This window comes from Anabrus simplex, chromosome 2 (assembly GCF_040414725.1).
Source record: "Anabrus simplex isolate iqAnaSimp1 chromosome 2, ASM4041472v1, whole genome shotgun sequence".
In the NCBI taxonomy this organism is placed as follows: domain Eukaryota; kingdom Metazoa; phylum Arthropoda; class Insecta; order Orthoptera; family Tettigoniidae; genus Anabrus; species Anabrus simplex.
The window spans coordinates 238,652,551-238,672,439 of NC_090266.1; positions in this window are offsets into that span (position 1 = coordinate 238,652,551).

The following is a 19,889-nucleotide window of genomic DNA, read 5'->3' on the forward strand; positions in this document are numbered from 1 at the left end:
CTGACTCGTTTCCCTTCCCGTCACCTCTTCGCTACCTATATCCACTTCACTTCGGTCTAGTGTCCTACTTGTTGATTCACTCCTTCCTGGGTTGTTCTGACTCACCAAGGACTCCGTTGTCTCCGCCACCTGCCCGCTGATACCGCAGTCCCGTCTTCTCTCTTCCTTCTCCGTACTGATGTCGCCCTGCTCTCGATTTCTGCAACTCATTTCCTCGTCACATTTTTCCATCCTCACCAGTTCCTCCTGTGTCCACGATCGCGACCAATTTCTGCCTGAAGTTACCAGACACCTTTCCACTATCTTGACTCGCAATCCCTGAGCTCTAGCACGCCACATATGCCGTTTATAGACATCCACCCGCATCCTGTCTTATTTCTCTATCTCAGCCTTCAAATAAATGTTCGATCCTTTCCGATTTCCAGCATTCCTCAGAATTATATCAGCCATCAGTGTTGATATTAATCTTAACTTCACCGGCCTATGTCCCTTGTTCCTTCCCACTCTGTATATATCATCTATATCAACTTCAGAGAAGTTTATCTTTCATTTTATTCGAAACTATGGCCACCACTTTCAATACTAATTCCACTTTTGATTCTGTTCCTTCCTCAGGTACACCATACACAAACACATTTTTTTGGTTTTCCGTGGTTTCCCATTTTCACACCAGGCAAATGCTGGGGCTGTACCTTAATTAAGGCCACGGCCGCTTCCTTCCAACTCCTAGGCCTTTCCTATCCCATCGTCGCCATAAGACCTATCTGTGTCGGTGCGACGTAAAGCCCCTAGCAAAGAAAAACCACATTTTTTCTTGCTGATTCGTACCTCTCTAACCTCACTTCTCTCTTCATTGCTGTTAATTCCTCTTCCAGTACCACCACCTTCATTTTCAAGCTCCCTACCTCATATTCTATCTCCGCTAACTTGTCATTTACCCCTCCAATTTCCTCCTTTATCAAAATTTTAAGTCCTTCATCTCCTTCATTTGGGTTTCTTGGTGTTCCTGCATCATTTCCTTTATTTCTTCTCCTTTGCTCGCTTCCTTCACCACTCTCTTCATCTCTTCAAGCTCCCCCCAACCGAACGGTCCCTGGTTTGGACCCGGGTTCTTTTCTATACCTCCTACCACCAACATCGTCGCAATAACCGTCGCACACAACATAATCTCCAACAGTCCTTTATAGCCACTAATTTCTCTTCCTGTCTCAGCTCCACCTTCCTTCCAACACCGCCTTGCAACATGCCATCTTCCAATTCTTAGCCTGTATTGCTGTAGCGTTATTCCCATATTGCGCACCTCAGCTCACTCACACGTCAGCACTTCCTGATGTCTCGCTCGTGACGATGTATTATTATTATTATTATTATTATTATTATTATTATTATTATTATTATTATTATTATTGATGCCCTGGACCCCGCAGCAAGGTGCAAGACCGCTACTTGGTGGTAAATTACACCTGCTGCCATTGTCATTGCTGACAATGTGACCAGAACCATCGTCGTGCGTAAGCAATTGCGCGGGATTTCTGGCAATACAAATGATATACTTTCGTGCATTATTGACCTTATTACAGAGGTGAACAATTGCACGGCCAATGTCATTCCTATCGTTTATTTCCAAAGTTTTTAAATTTTTAGTTATTTGGCAGGAGAATCAACTGTAATCTAACTTTAAGTTCTCCATATGAACAGATGGCTCTTGAAAACGAACCCAGGAAAGAATAAAAATGATCGGCTTATGATTAGAATACGTTCATTATGAACAGTAAAATCAATTGGTCTGAACTCCTTTTACACCCCACCGCCGTTAAGTTGATTACCCCCATGTCCAAGAAAAAAAGGAAGGCGTGTTTCTTTATGTTTAAAGGTGGTTCCGAATACCAATCTTTACGACCATTACCTTCAGTTTTGAGATATAAGTATCCTCATAGAAAGAATTCACTTTTTTCACTTCCTTCCACACTCCCCCCCCCCCCCCACGACAAGTGAATTTTCGGAAGAAAATACTTGTTTCTTTATCAGTAAAGGGTCTTCTAACTACCAATTATCACGACAGTGACATCTTCAGTTTCTGAGATATGTGTCATAAAAGGAATTCAACTCCTTTTCACCCCCGCCCCCCCAAGATGATTTTCCTCCAAAATGCGTTTTTCTTTGTCTTTAAAAGAGATCCAAATACCAATTTTCACGTTTGTAACAACATTAGTTTTCATTAGATGTAAGTATCCTCGTACTGAACCCATTATTCTACGATGAGAAAATTTTCTTTTTATTTTTCTCAATATTAATTTCAGATAAAAGTTACTTGTTTGAGGGCGGCCATTTCGTGAGTCTGGCTGTCTCGTGGGAGCGAGCGCCCCGTGTCGGGCCGAGCCGCAAGCTCGTGAAATACCGTGACACTTCGGTGGACTGCGAATATTCAACAATTTTCATATTCACGGAATTCTGCGTAACGAGAGATTTTGGCAACAATGTAAATCCTGAAATAAAGAATCTAAATTATTCTTAAACCCTATGTGAAGACAGAACCCCCAGGGTAAATATAAATGCAGTTAAGCCTAGAGACAAATCCGCGTCAGATCCGCGGACTGCCTACACGTGCCGAGGTCAATGAATGAAGAAAACCCGAGAAACGCCCGGGCAGAAATAATTTATTTCGTCTGTTGCGAGTGTGGGAAAATTATGAAATTAACGCCTAAATGAATTGCAAGTATGTCCGAAGTCATGGAACGAATTTCAGAAAAATCGGTTTATTGGATACGAAATTAGCATATTGCATAACCAAGCTCCATGGTGTGAGTAGCGTCATCCCATAGACTATAAAAGAAACCCCCCTCTGTATATTCTCAGTGTCTGTCTGGTTTCTGGAGCTGCGGAGCTCATGTCGCTCCTCGACAGAAAATGTAAAAATTTGGTCTCCAAATAACTTACTACATGTTCGTGGCTATGGTTCAAATATACGGTTAGAATGGAAGACGATAGAAATTTTCTGAGCTGCCGATAATAGGAACTTTGAAGAGTTAGATATGTGGTGAATAAGTAACTGAGTTCCTCTTTATATTCAGTGCGTGCGTATAATATTTGTTAGAGTCTGGATGAGAGCTACAGTGTCTGGTTCCTTATCTGTCGGGACACCTGGACTTCTTAGTAGGGGAACAAGTCAGTCGCCATTTGATGAGCAAGCTCGTCATACAGTCGACCGTGCCAAAAAGTGCGTTATAAAGTGTTGTGTAATTTACGTTGTATGTATAAGAAGATGATGATAAATTTTGCCATGGAAGGCTAAATAAACGAGGTGGCTGGTTAGATGCAACCAGAATCCAGAACGATGTCTACGATCGCAGGTCTGTGAATATTTTATATCTATGTTGTAGTTAGATTGTTGTTTGTCCCAACCAAATTTTTCATTGCGTGTGTCGGGTTGATATTTTGTAATGATTAGGAAAAGATATATTTTTGGTCAGCGTGTGAAAATGTTTAGTTTTGTAAAAGTCACATCAAGAAACTATAAAATGCGACGTTTAAGTCTTATGGTAATGTTCTTTGAGATATTGTCCGAAGTGAGGAAAAGTAGGAAGGTGATCATGATAAAGTAGCCGTGGCCAATGTCTTAATTTCAAATATCGTTTGAATTCAGAAAATTTTGTCGACATTAATAATAATAATAATAATAATAATAATAATAATAATAATAATAATAATGTCTACCGCGGGATAAAATTTTCCTATGTTAAAAGTGGATTTAACAAGTACGTTTTACAAGGATTGCAGGCATTTAGAACATTTCCAGTGAAATCCGATAAAATTATGTTTTATTCCTGGGCAGTAAAATTTCGTGACATCGTGTATGTCGATGATATGGAAAATCACGGTGTGTTGTTGTATTCTCGAGGTCCGAAAGTTGTAGTAACAGTAAAATAAAGAGGTTTATTTTATAGAGGTTATTGTTTTTCACAAGAGGATTGAGATTTGAAAAGGATCTTGAAATATAAGAAAAATGGATTGAGAGCGAAGAATTTATATATATGTGGAGATGGGAATGGTAGAAATGTTGAAGGCAAAAGGGAGCCTGGATTTTGCGTAATACCGCCGTGAGGAGGCGAGGAGAATAAGTTTTTGAGACAGGCTATATTTGCCGTTGAAGGATTTTTGAGACAGGCTGTATATTAAATGTGACATTTATGTGGCAGGCTGTAGTATATTCCGCTAACAATCCGAAAGCTGGGACCTGGAGAATGTCGGTCCGAGATAATTATCGTATGAAGCACAGTAAATGTCAAATAAGATCCCAAGTGAAGAACAATTTTGGTGGGTAACTCTTGGTAGTAAAATTGGACCATGTCATGCATCACTAGACCAAGCGCCATTTTGTAAAAATCAGTATCTGTGCGCATTCTGTTGAGAAACAACGTAACTTAAATGGACAAAAATCACCATACATGTCCTAGTAACAGTTGCCTTAAAATATACGAAAAATCTAAGTACATATTTACCTATGTTTGATTTTGTGTTTTGCGTCACGAAACCAAAAGCGATAAGCCAATGTTTAGTTATGCAACAGTAGACCAAGCGCCTTTTACCGGTCTGTGGTCTAGTGATGCTAAACGAAACAGGTGGCTGCACTGGTTCACAACAGACCATACAACATCAGCTGTGTAGTGTTTACTAACCTAGTATGTTGTTACTGTGCATGTTTACATGGTAAACGATTGTGCTGTCGTATTTCCTGCATTATGGTACCAGTAATGGAGGCTATCAGAGCAAGAACCGAACGGATTGTTACAAATGCAATAAGGATTTCTAATAACTATGAGGTTTTACAGGTAAGAAAACGAACGATTTTGGAAACTCACCCCACATTAGAAAAGATTACTTTGTGCTATGTTCTCCCAGGACACAGTTTTTTGCCCAACGACAGCAATTTTGGAGACATAGAGTGCGCGTTGAAGCTACAAAAACAGTTGTACACTGTGAATGACTATATGAATGTGATGAAAGTACGTCGTAGAAAGAATGCTTTGGCTGTTCACAGAATGGAACAGAAAGAATTCTTTGGAACACAAATGCTGGGAAAACAGATAACAAACCGTAAAGTTGACATGGAAAATCCAAAAATAAACTGGCTGAAAACGAGAGAACTTGAAATCAGAAAAGACAAACCTCTAAGCATTTTCATGAAGAGTAATCAGGACACTGGAGTTGAAGTAAGTATTCAAAGAAAAGAAAGGAAAGAGGAACTTCTGCGCAACCAGTTCATTTGAGTGAACACTTAATTCAACTGTGGCCAGGAGGGAAACCAATTTCAAGACCTAAACTTGAAGACTTGAAGTCTCTTCTGCCGCTGATTCCAGAAGATGCCAGACCAGTGTATCGGTCTTTTTTCACCGATAATAGTGTGGGAGACGATATTGATGGGTTCAATGGACAACTTGACTTTGAAATAGAAAGTGAATAATGATAGATTTCGATTTCATTTATGTTTCTTTCTTAAATTTTGTTTAGTTACTGAGCAGTATTGTGTTTCATGCTAATTAGTGAAAAAGACTTCCAATGGCACCTTTTAATTTTAGGGGTTTTGTTTATGTTTATAAGATTAATCAAGTATATTTCGCTATAATTCATTTTTTACAGTATTGTGATTCAAGCCAGGTAATAAAAAGCTTTAAAGTGTAAAATACATAATGTCCGGGTTCATTTTGGATTTGTTGTTGTCTTGTAAGCTTTATTATTTCCATTTTTATTCAGTTGTTTTACATTACATTACTATGTTTTGTGCCAATTAGTAAAGAATAAAGTACTTTTTATTGCAAAATTGTGCGTTTTATTGCTATTCCCTCACACTACCAGAAAGGAAAGGAATTTCTACAAAAGTCTTGAGAGCAAAAATAACCGGCTTATTTCATAATTCCATAACGTTAAATTGTAGATTTCACAAATGATTTGTATCTTAGGTAATGTAATTTACAACTTCATTTACGATTATGTGTCGAATATAGTGAAATGATTATTTATTTATTGAACTGTAAATTTCAGAAACGTCGTGTAGTTTACTTATGCTTTATCACAGACTAGTCCAAATGCACTGTTTAGTTATGCATAACGCAACCAAAGGACTTAAATGTCACTTAGTCTGTTGATGCAAGACAAAAATGCACAATCAAACAACAAACGTAAATAGACTAACCGCCATTTTATTTATTTTTAGCGTTGTTTGATAAGTAATTAGGTTGAGGTTTTACAAAAGAGTTCAAAAATAATAATTCTTACTTATTGCAAAAAATTGGGAAAATTTAACAATAAATGGATTTTTAATCGACCGGAAACTTTGAGCTCAATTATCTGAGAATGGTGTTTTGGCGCTTAGTCTAGTGATGCATAACATGGTCCAATTTCAAGTGACTAGTTACGTAAAGTCAGTAATGGATATTAGAATAATATGACCTCAAGGATAAAAGAGCATTTTGCATACACGGTTGGTGTTGTTTGGTTGTAAGGACGAGTTTCCATTCAGTAGAGTTCATAAATTACAAGGCGGTAATTTATCAGTAAATAGGAGCATTTGTGGAATGAGATATTCGACGTTTTTAAAGCGATATGTTTGACTGTGTAAATTTATTGAATTCCGTTTCACTGGATAGTCATGGATATGTATATTTGGAAAATGACGTTAGGCAATCTGAGGGCTTCATCCTAAATTTATAGTATGGATTTCTGCGCTGGTGATGATTATTATTTTTGACGACATCCACTAAATGTAGACGTGTGTTGGAAGATATTATTATTTCCTAAACTTCATTGCGCAGGCTGAGATCGTGCTTGAGTTGTGGGATTGTCCGTCACGTGATATTTATTTTCAAGTTCACGTTGTTTTTGTAACAAGATAGAAACTTATGGCATTTTCGACTTGCATTCCTTCTGTGGCAAGAGTTGTTTCGTTGTGTGTTATTCGTTTCGACCATACTTACAGTTAAAAATACCTGAGTTCGTTTGAAATTTACGAGTTCGCCTGATATGCTAGGCGAAGCATATACGACCCAGTTTCCGCCCGACAATAGATTTAGGACGTCACATGTTATCCTAGGAGTATACTGATGATGAGACGTCCTAGTTCACGCTCAACGATAGAATTAGGAAGGTTAGTTAGTGTTAGGGTGTACAGATGTTAAGTAAGTCCGACGATAGGTCTGGGATGTCAGCTGTACATACTCAAGTCTTAGATTACATGTTTTTTTATGCGAAGTGACCTGGGCGATGGTAGCACCTGCAGTAATCTACGAAATGGGAAGAATCTTAGCTCGGTAATAATGAGGCCAAGCTTGCGCGCGGCTCCCAACAGCTGGAAGATGCTCCCTAAGATATGGGGCCGTTATCTTTTTTGCTAGGGGCTTTACGTCGCACCGACACAGATAGGTCTTATGGCGACGATGGGATAGGAAAGGCCTAGGAGTTGGAAGGAAACGGCCGTGGCCTTAATTAAGGTACAGCCCCAGCATTTGGGACCGTTATCGGTAAATGAGGGTTGTCCAACATTAGGTACTGAGCTAATGGTGATTGAATATTTTGCTGTAGTTCTCCATGCGTGTTGAGTTCAAATAACTTCGATATTTTTATTTTATTTTACGGACTTAATTGTTTTTGTCGTTCAGACGTCCGTTTCGCTTTGATAGTGTGCATGTTGACACTCAATGTATTAGTGCGAGACTTGAGTTACGAATACGGATTCGATTCGTCAGCCAGTAATATATTTTATTTTTGATCTTTGTCGTTCGTTCATTTTTATACGTAGTTGAATTCGATTAATCGATAGTTTTGCAGGTAGTATGTTGGGACAAACAATAAGTAGATGGATCTGTGATGGTAGTCATTGTTAAGTAGGAAAGAATTCTATAATGTGTGTATATTTTTCTCTGTGGACTTGTAAGTTTATTAAACGTAACGTAACTATTCATAACCTGAAAGTCGGTTTCATAATAATATTTTTCATGTGATTTACCACTTTTTAATTAAGTTCAGTGTTTGGCATTTCTTCTAAATGCGTGATGAATAAGTGTTTCCTGCATTTCGCAGTTTTGTTCCTTCAGAACGACGTAACGTAAGATCCTCGCGGATCATGTTGTTGTTGGTTCCTTCTGAACAGTTGTTTGGGTGATGCGCGTTCAGCATCGGGATTATTTTATCACTTAAGGGTGTCGTGAAATGACAAATACATGGTGGAATTTTGTTTCAATTGTGAATGTTGCTGTTAACTTGTAGTGAACACCATGCTTTCCAATAATATTTCGCAACCTATCCAAAGCAACTGCTAGTCAATTTGGTTCGATTAAGGGTCCATTCGGGGGGTGTTCCGTGTTCGAAAGGGTATTCGACTGGTGGATAACCTTAATTGAGAGTAAATCAGGCGTTCTACTTGTTGAAGGTCAGATTTTCCACGGATCGTGTGGATTAATTCTCAGTTATCGTGTGGATTAATAGGTGCCCGAATTTTCAGGTTTTTCCTTTCACTTTTTCAGTTTCGCCGTCCACTAATTTATGATATTCCTACGTTCATCGGAGCAAATTCTTCGATATTGTAAAAGAAAATATAGACGCTATGCAATGTGACTGCGTTGAAACATTTCATAATTAATTGTTGATCAAGGATTTATAAATATAAACAATTTTTTGTGCCATTAAGAATTTAATAAAAGTTAGTAAGCACATATTTGCTCCTCATTTCAAGTAGTTAGGCTCGCTTCTGAACCCCATCGTTTGGTTATGATCGTAACCGAAACATTCCCGCAACGACCCCAAGATTTAAGAGCTCAATATTGCTCTACTGCAGCAGCTGTGGCCGACCAACGATGGAACGGTAAGTTAAGGGTTCAGTACAATTAATTCAATGAATGTATCAATTCTTTGACCTTCCCCCCCCCCCCCCCACCTTCAATGGAATTTCCGAGAATACGTGTTTCTTCACTTTTAAAGCAGATTCCAAATACCAAATTTCACGTTTGCAAAATCTTTCGTTTATGAGATAATAGTATCTTCATACAAATAATTCAACTAATTTTTCAATTTCCCCCCCCCCCCCCCGCCATTTTAAGTGGATTTTCGAAAACAAAAATTACACATTTTTTTATTTTTAAAGTAGATTTCAAATACCAAATTTCACGTCTGTAATATCTTAAGTTTTTGTGATATCAGTATCCTTTCCATCACTTTTACCCCCCACCCGATTGGCTTTTGCGAAAACAAAAAATGCATGTTTCCTTATTTTTAATAGAAATAAATATTACCATTTTCACTTGTGTAACATGTTAAGTTTTTGAGATATACACTGCAGAAATGATCATTTAAAATTTCACCCCTTTTTAGTTCCCTTTAAGTGGAGTTCCCAAAAACGAATCATCTATGTTTCTTTACTTTTACAGGAGATTTCAAATACCAAATTTTACGTCTGTAACATTTTACGTTTCTGGGATATACTGTAGATATAGTCTTTCTAAAAATTCATCCTAATTTGCCACTCCTGTTTAACCCCCATTAATTCGATTTTCTAAAAACAAAAAATACGTCTCTCTTTGTTTTTAAAGGGGATCCCAAATACCAGTTTTCAGGTCTGTAATGTCTTCAGTTTCTGAGATAGAAGCATCCTCATCAAACGCATTCAACCCATTTTTCACCCTTTTTAATCCATCCTATTGGGACTTTCCGAAAATAAAAAATGCATATTTCTATATTTTAAAGGAGATTCTAAATACCAATTTTTACATCTGTAAACTTTTAAAGATTTGAGATATAGATACACTGATTTTAAATTCACCCCTCTTTTCACCCCCCCCCCCCCACTATTGGATTTTTCAAGAACAAAAAGAAGGTGTTTCTTTATTTTTAAAGGAGATCTCCGAAGTACCAATTTTCAGGTCTGTAATATCTTTAGTTTCTGAGATATAAGTACCGGTATCCTGATTAAAGGCATTCAACCCCTTTTTCACCCTTTCTCACCCCTCCTATTCCGATTTTCCAAAAACAAAAAAATACGTGTTTCTTTATTTTTAAAGGAGATTCTAAATACAAATTTTTACATCTGTAAACTTTCAAAGATTTGAGATATAGATAAACTCATTTTAAATTCACCCCTCTTTTCAACCCCCACCCCCATCCCACTATTGGATTTTCCAAGAACAAAAAAATAGGTGTTTCTTTATTTTTAAAGGAGATCCGAAGTACCAATTTTCAGGTCTGTAATATCCTTAGTTTCTGAGATATAAGTATCCTCATTAAAGGCATTCAACCCATTTTTCACTCTTTCTAACCCCTCCTATTGCGATTGTCCGAAAACAAGAAAATACGTGTTTCCTTATTTTTAAAAGAGATTCTAAATACCGATTTTTACATCTGTAATCTTTTAAAGTTTTGAGATGTAGATACACTCATTTTAAAAATTCACCCCCGTCTTCACCCCCTTAGCGAATGAATATCCCAAAATTCTCCCTTAGCGAACACCTACATTGTAATATAAATGTATCCTCAAAATTTCATTTCTTTATGTCCAGTAGTTTTGACTCGGCCTGATGAATCAGTCAGTCAGTCAGTCAGTCAGTCAGTCAGTCAGTCAGTCAGTCAGTCAGTCAGTCAGTCAGTCAGTCAGTCAGTCGGTCAGTCAGGTAGTCAGTCAATCAGGACATGTTCTTTTATATATATAGACTAGCTGATGTACCGTGCTTCGCTACGGAATTCTACATTGTATACAGAATTCTAGGTTAGGTAGTGTACGAGTAAGATTGTAATAACTTGCATAGCTCTTAACGTTACCCAAGAAACAGACAGGGAAGTCACCAAACGTATTTTTTATATGAAGACTCGGTTAAGTATTTTCATTGTAATGATAGGCCCTCTTGCCTACCATCAGTCACAATCAAGTTGGGGAATTTTCATTATAACGGCAGGCTCTCACTCTCCACCTGCCTTTTTACACCCTCAGAAAGACTTCATTAGTGGTTTTCCCAACTGAAATGATGCCAGGAATGTCGTGATTAAAAGCAATGCTATCATATGAAAATAACACTCGATCATATGAAAAAACCACACATTTTCCCACTTTTAAAGAACAGTAGTACGCTGCCGATGTAATAGTGCAACGTTCCAGAGCTGGAATGACCAGGCCGCAGACAGACGTGAGTCGTGAACACACTTATTTTCTAGGGGGGCGAAGAGTGGAGAGTCCCAGGGCAAACGCTATGACTTTTTACTGATCTGTTTTTAGGAGTTCCCGATTAGTCGGAAAATCTCAGTTCACTACACTGGCGGCGGAAAAATCTATCTGACTTGGAGGCAATTTTTTCCTCCAAACCAGAGGAGAAACCCCCTCTTCACTGCTAATCTATATACAGTATATAAAATAACTTGTCCTGACTGACTGACTGACTGACTAACTGGACATAAAGAAATGAAATTTTGGGGATACATTCATATTAAGATGTAGGCGCTCGCTAAGAGAGGATTTTTGCTTATTTCGTCGCAGAGGGGGTGAAAAGGGGAGTACAATTTTAAAACGAGTGTATCTATATCTCAAAACTTTAAAAGTTTACAGATCTAAAAATTGGTATTTAGAATCTTCTTTAAAAATAAGGAAACTCGTATTTTTTTGTTTTCGCAAAATACCAATAGGAGGGGTGAAAAAGGGTGGAAAAGTGGTTGAATGCCTTTAATCAGGATACCGGTACTTATATCTCAGAAACTGAAGATATTACAGACCTAAAAATTGGTACTTCTGATCTCTTTTAAAAATCAACAAACACGTATTTTTTTTGTTTTCGGAAAATCCAATTAATGGGAGGGTGAATTTTTAAAATGAGTGTATATATACCTCAAAACTATGAAAGTTTACAGATGTAAAAATTCTTCATTAAAAATAAAGAAACACGTATTTTTTGTTTTCGGAAAATCCCAATAGGAAGGGTGAAAACGGGTGAAAAAGTGTTTGAATGCCTTTAATGAGGATACTTATATCTCAGAAACTGAAGATATTACAGACCTGAAAATTGGTGTTTGGGAGCTCCTTTAAAAATAAAGAAACACGTATCTTTTTGTTTTTTTGGAAAATCCATTTAATGGGGGGGGGGGTGAAATTTTAAAATGAGTGTATCCATATAGCAAAACATTTAAAGTTTATAGATGTAAAAATTGGTATTTAGAATCTCCTTTAAAAATCAAGAAACACATATTTTTTGTTTTCGGAAAATCCCAATAGGAAGGGTGGAAAAGGGTGAAAATGGGTTTAAAGTTTATAGATATAAAAATTGGTATTTGGGATCTACTTTAAAAATAATGAAAGAGGTATTTTTTCGTTTTTGGAAAATTAAAATAATTGGGGTGAAAGGGGGGGTGAATTTTCGAAATGAGTGTGTCTACATCTTAAAACTTGAAGAGTTTACAGATGTAAAAATTGGCATTTAGAATCTCCTTTAAAAATAAAGAAATATGTATATTTTGTTTTCGGAAAATACAAATAGGAGGGGTGAAAAAGGGGTTGAAGAAGTTAGAGTCGTGATAATTGGTATTTAGAAGATCCTTTACTATTAAAGAAACTAGTATATTTGCCTGAAAATTCACTTGGGGCGGGGGGGAGGAGTGTGAAAGGAGATTAAAAAAAGTTAATTTTTTTATGGGGATACTTATATCTCAAAACTGAAGGTAATTGACGTGAACATTGGTGTTTGGAATCTCCTTTAAAAATAAAGGAACGCGCCTTCTTTTAATTTGTGTGTGTGTGTGTGTGTGTGTGTGTGTGTGTGGAGGGGGTGTTAAATAAACTTAACGGCGGAGAGGTGTAAAAGGAGGTGAGACCAATTGATTTTACTGTTCATAATGTACTTATAAGGAACCTCCCTTGCTCAGGCGGAGCTCGCCTACCTCTCACAGCTGGGTTCCGTGGTTCAAATCCCGGTCACTCCATGAGACATTCGTGCTGGACAAAACGGAGGTGGGACAGGTTTTTCACCGGATACTCCGGTTTTCCCTGTCATCATTCATTCCAGCAACACTGTCTAATATCATTTCATTTCATTTGTCATTCATTATCCATTGCCCCCAGAGGAGTGCGACAGGCTTCGGCAGCCGGCACAATTCCTATTGTCGCCGCTATATGGGGGCTTTATTCATTCCATTCCTGATCCTGTCGAATGACTGGAAACAGGCTGTAGATTTTCTATGTACCTATTCTGATCATAAACCGATCATTTTTAATCATTCCTGGGTTCGTGTTCAAGTGTCATCTTTTTCTTCGGAGAACGTTCTTAGATTACAGTAGATTCTCCTGGACAGAGCTCGATAGCTGCAGTCGCTTAAGTGCGGCCAGTATCCAGTATTCGGGAGATAGTAGGTTCGAACCCCACTGTCGGCAGCCCTGAAAATGTTTTTCCGTGGTATCCCATTTTCACACCAGGCAAATGCTGGGGCTGTACCTTAATTAAGGCCACAGCCGCTTCCCTCCCACTCCTAGCCCTTTCCCGTCCCATCGTCGCCATAAGACCTATCTGTGTCGGTGCGACGTAAAGCAACTAGCAAAAAAAGATTCTCCTGGCATATAAATAAAAATTTAAACATTTTTTAAATAAACGATAGGAATGAGATTGGCCGTCCAATTGTTCACCTCTACAATAAGGTAAATAATGCACGGAAGTATGTTATTCGTATCGCCAGAAATCCCGCACACTTGCCTACGCGCGACAATGGTGCTGGTCACATTGTCAACAATGACAATGGCAGCAGATGTAATTTACCGCCAAGTAGCGGTCTTGCATCTTGCTATGGGGTCCAGAATATCTATAATAATAATAATAATAATAATAATAATAATAATAATAATAATAATAATAATAATAATAATAATAATAATAATAATAATAATAATAACTAGCGAATGTACCCGTGCTTCGCTACGGTATTCTACATTGTATTCGAATATCGAAGTAAATAGTGTGCATGCAGTAAATAAGATTGTTTTAAAATTGCATGTCTCTTAGCGTTATCCGAGAAAGAGCATGGGGAGGTCCCAGTACGTTGTTTCCAATGTAAAGTGTTTGTTATGGATTTGTGATATAACGGCAGGCTCACTTGCCTACTGCCATACACAATCGAGTTGGGAAGTTTACATTATAATTGCAGGCCCCATTGCCTACTATGCGGACAGAATCGATTTGGGGAGTTTTCGTTAAAATGGCAGCCCCCTTTCCTACTTCCAGACAGATTACAGTTTTTATTATAATGGCAGGCAATTACCCTACTATCACTCGAAATTGAGTTGTGCAGTTATCATTATAATGTCAGACCCATTTTCCTACTTCCAGCCAGCTTACTGCCAGTCACACCAAGTTGGTGAGTTTCCATCAAAATAGCAGGCCACTATGCCTAATGCCAGTCACATTTTAGATGAGGACATTTCTTTATAATGGCGGGCACCCTTGCCTACTGCCAAACACAATCGGGTAGGGGAGTTTTAAACAAAACTGCATGCTCACTTGCCTTCTGCAAGTCAAATCGAGAAGTGAACTATTCATTACATTTGTAGACCTTCCTTACTAATGACAGTTACACAGGAGTTGGAGAAGGAACCCTTTCATACTGCCAGTCAAAGTCGGTGTGGGGAGTACTGATTACAATAGCAGACCCACCCTTTCTCGATCGCTACAAATCGACATCAGTGAATATATATAGATCGACATACGAAAGTATATGCGTGTTTACAATATTGAAGACCTTCATTTACAGATTAACTGCTACTAAACGTACGTCATATCGACAAAAGATTATACCATAAGACACGCCGGATTTAGTGGCCTAAATGGCTGGTCCTATGACATGTCATCTATTATTGGGTCAGATTGAGTTAGAAACGTGGAACAGGGTAACGTTCTTGTAAGATTATCTCACATTACATTACTTTTCGGATAATTATGTGACAGCTACATACATAGCATTTGGCTCATATATGGCTACTGGGTGGGCCAATTTTCGTGAAGAGTTTGATGATTCTGTATTTCATATAAGTAATCGAAGGTATGAATTATGCATGTGAAAATTCCAAATTGACTTAACATCCATTAATAGAGAAAAATCAAACGTAAAATTGATACAGATACGGCAAAAAGTCATAACACCAAGGTTGTAGATCATTCCAAATTGAACGGAGATTGTGCAATCTGTTATGTGATAGGAATTTCCAAAGGTCTGCACCATCATTAAAATTGCCTGCATATTTCGATATTCTTCGGGGATAAAAAGTGAAAAATTTAATGATCTTGGATGTTTTCCGTTCGTTACAGCCTAAAACGTATAATTTTGTCAAATTTCAATTATCTTCTTTTTCTTCTGGCAGATTATGCCGCAATCTGGATTTTGGGCGAGGCGGGTAAAAATTAGGACTTTCAGGAAACTAAACCAAAAATTATGCAGATGGTCATTATTACCCCTTAAACGGAAAGCTGTACGAAAATTTCGCCAAAATAGTCAGTGTAGAGGCACACAGTCGTTACGATTTGATTTATATAGATAAGGAATCTGCTCCATGTAAAACACCTTTTTGGCTATGTCCGCTGGAGTTAACCTGCAAAACTGACCATTCATGATATCTCCCTTATTAATCCTCCTGACGAAAAAATGCACATGAAAAAAAGGTTTAGAGGTGGAATTCCATCACGTTTGGTCGATTTCCAGTCACGTTGATCTTGTTCTGTATATATTGTGGAAGAGTAAAATCACCATTTCGGTTCCCTATAAACCGCCAGGTTATTTACGTTTAAAACGTACCTTTGGACAGGTGGATGCTAAATATGAATTTTGGTTCGAATGTCTTCAGTAGTTTTCAAGTTGTAAGGAATACGCTTTACACGCACCCGCTCGTGAGTTTAGTCCGATGGGACTTGTACAAAAAAACGGTCCGTTAATGATATCTCCCTTATTAATCCTCGTATCGAAATGATGCACATGAGAAAAAAGGTTTAGAAATTATTTTCTACCAAAGCAGGTAGATTTAAATTAACGTTGGTTGTGTATATTTTGTGGAAGTGCAAAATCACTGTTTCGGTTTCGTATAAACCCCCAGTCAGTTCAGGGATTTAGAAACAATATTTGCCCTAAAACCTATCAAGGACAGGTGTATTCTAAATATGAGTATTGGTGGAAATACATCCAGTAGTTTGTAGCACTCGCGTACATACGGCGTAATTAAGGAAGAAAATAATACAGTTAAGAAAGTTGAAAGTAATAGAAAATGGATTATAACTGAGGACAGCCGGATAACGACAAATATGTAAATGCCAAGTGAATGTATTGGAAAATCAAATGCCCCTCAATAAATTATGCTAGTGTGAGTTATGGATATAATAAAGCGGTAACAGAGGAGAAATTTAGGTCCATTGATTCCTAGGTAAACAAATAATAAGAAGATGACTAATGGTGTTATTACTTAATCTATTCGAAGGCGGTTATAACATCCAACGATATTCCGCCAATATCCCGCAGATAGGCCGATTGACGCCTCTCTTGCCTTCAACCTAAGGAACAACCACGAATTTAAAAGCATGATGAGGAAAATGGCAATACGTTACTTCCCTGCTGGCATGCAGTCAGAGACGTTGCCATGGTAACCTGTAGGTTCGTTGTCGGTCTGTCGGTCACTCAATGCAGAGCATGGTACCAGCAGAAAATTGTAAATTTCTCCGTCATGTAAAGAGTAAGGTAAATTATGAACATAACGAAAGTTGTTTATAATGAAGAGACGTTTCACGTACGGTAAACGAAGTTTACAGAAAATCAATAGTATAAGAGAAAATGGAAGAAAACCATTCTGGTTTTCCTATAAACCCCCCGTCTATTCAAAGATTTTAAAATGATATGCATATTGAAACCTTCCCCGGGGTGAGTATACTGTAAATATGAAGTTTAGTTGAGATCTATCAAGCCGTTTCGACGTGATGGTGGAAAAACCATTCTGGTTTTCCTATAAACCCCCGTCTATTCAAAGATTTTAAAATGATATGCATATGGAAACCTTCCCCGGGAGGAGTATACTCTAAATATGAAGTTTGGTTGAGATCTATCCAGCCGTTTTGACGTGATGGTGGAAAAACCATTCTGGTTTTCCTATAAACCCCCCGTGTATTCAAAGATTTTAAAATGATATCCATATCGAAACCATCCCCGGGAGGAGTATACTCTAAATATGAAGTTTAGTTGAGATCTATCGAGCCGTTTCGACGTGATGGTGGTAAAACCATTCTGGTTTTCCTATAAACCCCCGTCTATTCAAAGATTTTAAAATGATATGCATATCGAAACCTTCCCTGGGATGAGTATACTCTAAATATGAAATTTGGTTGAGATCTATCCAGCCGTTTCGACGTGATGGTGGAAAAACTATTCTGGTTTTCCTATAAACCCCCGTGTGTTCAAAGATTTTAAAATGATATGCATATCGAAACCTTCCCCGGGAGGAGTATACTCTAAATATAAGGTTTGGTTGAGATCTATCCAGCCGTTTCGACGTGATGGTGGAAAAACCATTCTGCTTTCCCTATAAACGCCCCCGTGTATTCAAAGATTTTAAAATGATATGCATATCGAAACATTCCCCGGGATGAGTATACTCTAAATATGAAATTTGGTTGAGATCTATCCAGCAGTTTCGACGTGATGGTGGAAAAACCATTCTGGTTTTCCTATAAAATGATATGCATATCGAAACCTTTCCCGGGAGGAGTATACTCTAAATATGAAGTTTGGTTGAGATCTATCCAGCCGTTTCGACGTGATGGTGGAAAAACCATTCTGGTTTTCCTATAAACCCCCCGTGTATTCAAAGATTTTAAAATGATATGCATATCGAAACCTTCCCCGGGATGAGTATACTCTAAACATGAAATTTGGTTGAGATCTATCCAGCCGTTTCGACGTGATGGTGGAAAAACTATTCTGGTTTTCCTATAAACTCCCCTGTGTATTCAAAGATTTTAAAATGATATGCATATCGAAACCTTCCCCGGGAGGAGTATACTCTAAATATGAAGTTTGGTTGGGATCTATCCAGCCGTTTCGACGTGATGGTGGAAAAACCATTCTGGTTTTCCTATAAACCCCCCGCGTATTCAAAGATTTTAAAATGATATGCATATCGAAACCTTCCCCGGGAGGAGTATACTCTAAATATGAAGTTTGGTTGAGATCTATCCAGCCGTTTCGCTGTGATGAAAAAACCATTCTGGTTTTCCTATAAACCCCCCGTGTATTCAAAGATTTTAAAATGATATGCACATCGAAACCTTCCCCGGGAGGAGTATACTCTAAATATGAAGTTTGATTGAGATCTATCCAGCCGTTTCGACGTGATGGTGGAAAAACCATTCTGGTTTTCCTATAAACCCCCCACGTATTCAAAGATTTTAAAATGATATGCATATCGAAACCTTCCCCGGGAGGAGTATACTCTAAATATGAAGTTTGGTTGAGATATATCCAGCCGTTTCGCTGTGATGGTAGAAAAACCATTCTGGTTTTCCTATAAACCCCCCGTGTATTCAAAGATTTTAAAATGATATGCATATCGAAACCTTCCCCGGGATGAGTATACTCTAAATATGAAGTTTGGTTGAAATCTATCCAGCCGTTTCGACGTGATGGTGGAACAAACAGACAAACAAACAGACACGAACAATTTTATTTATATAGATAGATAATAATAATAACAATAATAATAATAATAATAATAATAATAATAATAATAATAATAATAATAATAATAATAATAATAATAATAATAATAATAATGTATGTGTTGGGTATTCAGCCCGAAGGCTGGTTTGATCCTCTGCAGCTCCGCCAACAGCTGTCATAAATAGCCTAGGCGTCACTGAAGAAGCGTACTAGGGAAATGAGGGGTGAGGTAGTTTCCCGTTGCTTTCCTCACCGAGCCAGCCGTTGCTATTTCATATCAGTCCGCCAAGCCTACTGAAATTCATGCACCAACTGACCCTATGAACGGTATTTTCACACTATTCATAACAGGGACTAGCTGCATAAGCAATGGTATTACTAGCATCACTCATACCTCAGTCACTTTCATATTGTCAAAGCAAAGGATGAGACTGAGACAGGCCAATGAAAGTAACAAATTTGATACAGCCCATACCAGAAGATATAGTGCACTGTAAACAATACATCTCGCGAGCAAAGGCATAATAATAATAATAATAATAATAATAATAATAATAATAATAATAATAACCGTCGTCAAATGTGCGGACCGCGCTGGAAACGGGTCCTGGACGGGTAATGAGTAAGAAGCAGTCTGGCCGCGGCTTCAGTACCGCCAAGGCACCCAAGACGACACCACGCCGGATCTCCTGAAGGATTTGATCCATATTAAAAATGCTTATATGAAAATATGGCAAAGATTTAGGGACCCAACTGACCGGGTGGAATACGTGTACCTAGCCCGGGAAGTACGAAATCTATTGCTGGAAAGAAAGATTGAAAAATGAGAGGAAACTTGCCGTAATCTATTAGAAAACGAGTCAGATCGCGAATTTTGGCGGATTCTCTCAGAAAACCAGTCAGATCGCGAATTTAGGCGGATTATATATATAAAAAATAAGCATTCAATTATAAATTTCAGTATAATACCGTTGCGGAGCACGGGTATCTTGCTAGTTTGGAATAAAATGAATGTAGAATTTAATAAAAGTGAAGAGGAAGACATTTTTCTTAAGAAACGACTGTTTTCAGTGTTGAATTTTTAGTTATTTAGTGAATTGTGGTGCTATAATTTGGAATACATTGTAATTCTAGACCAAGTACTACTACTACTACTACTACTACTGCTACTACTACTACTACTACTACTTAAT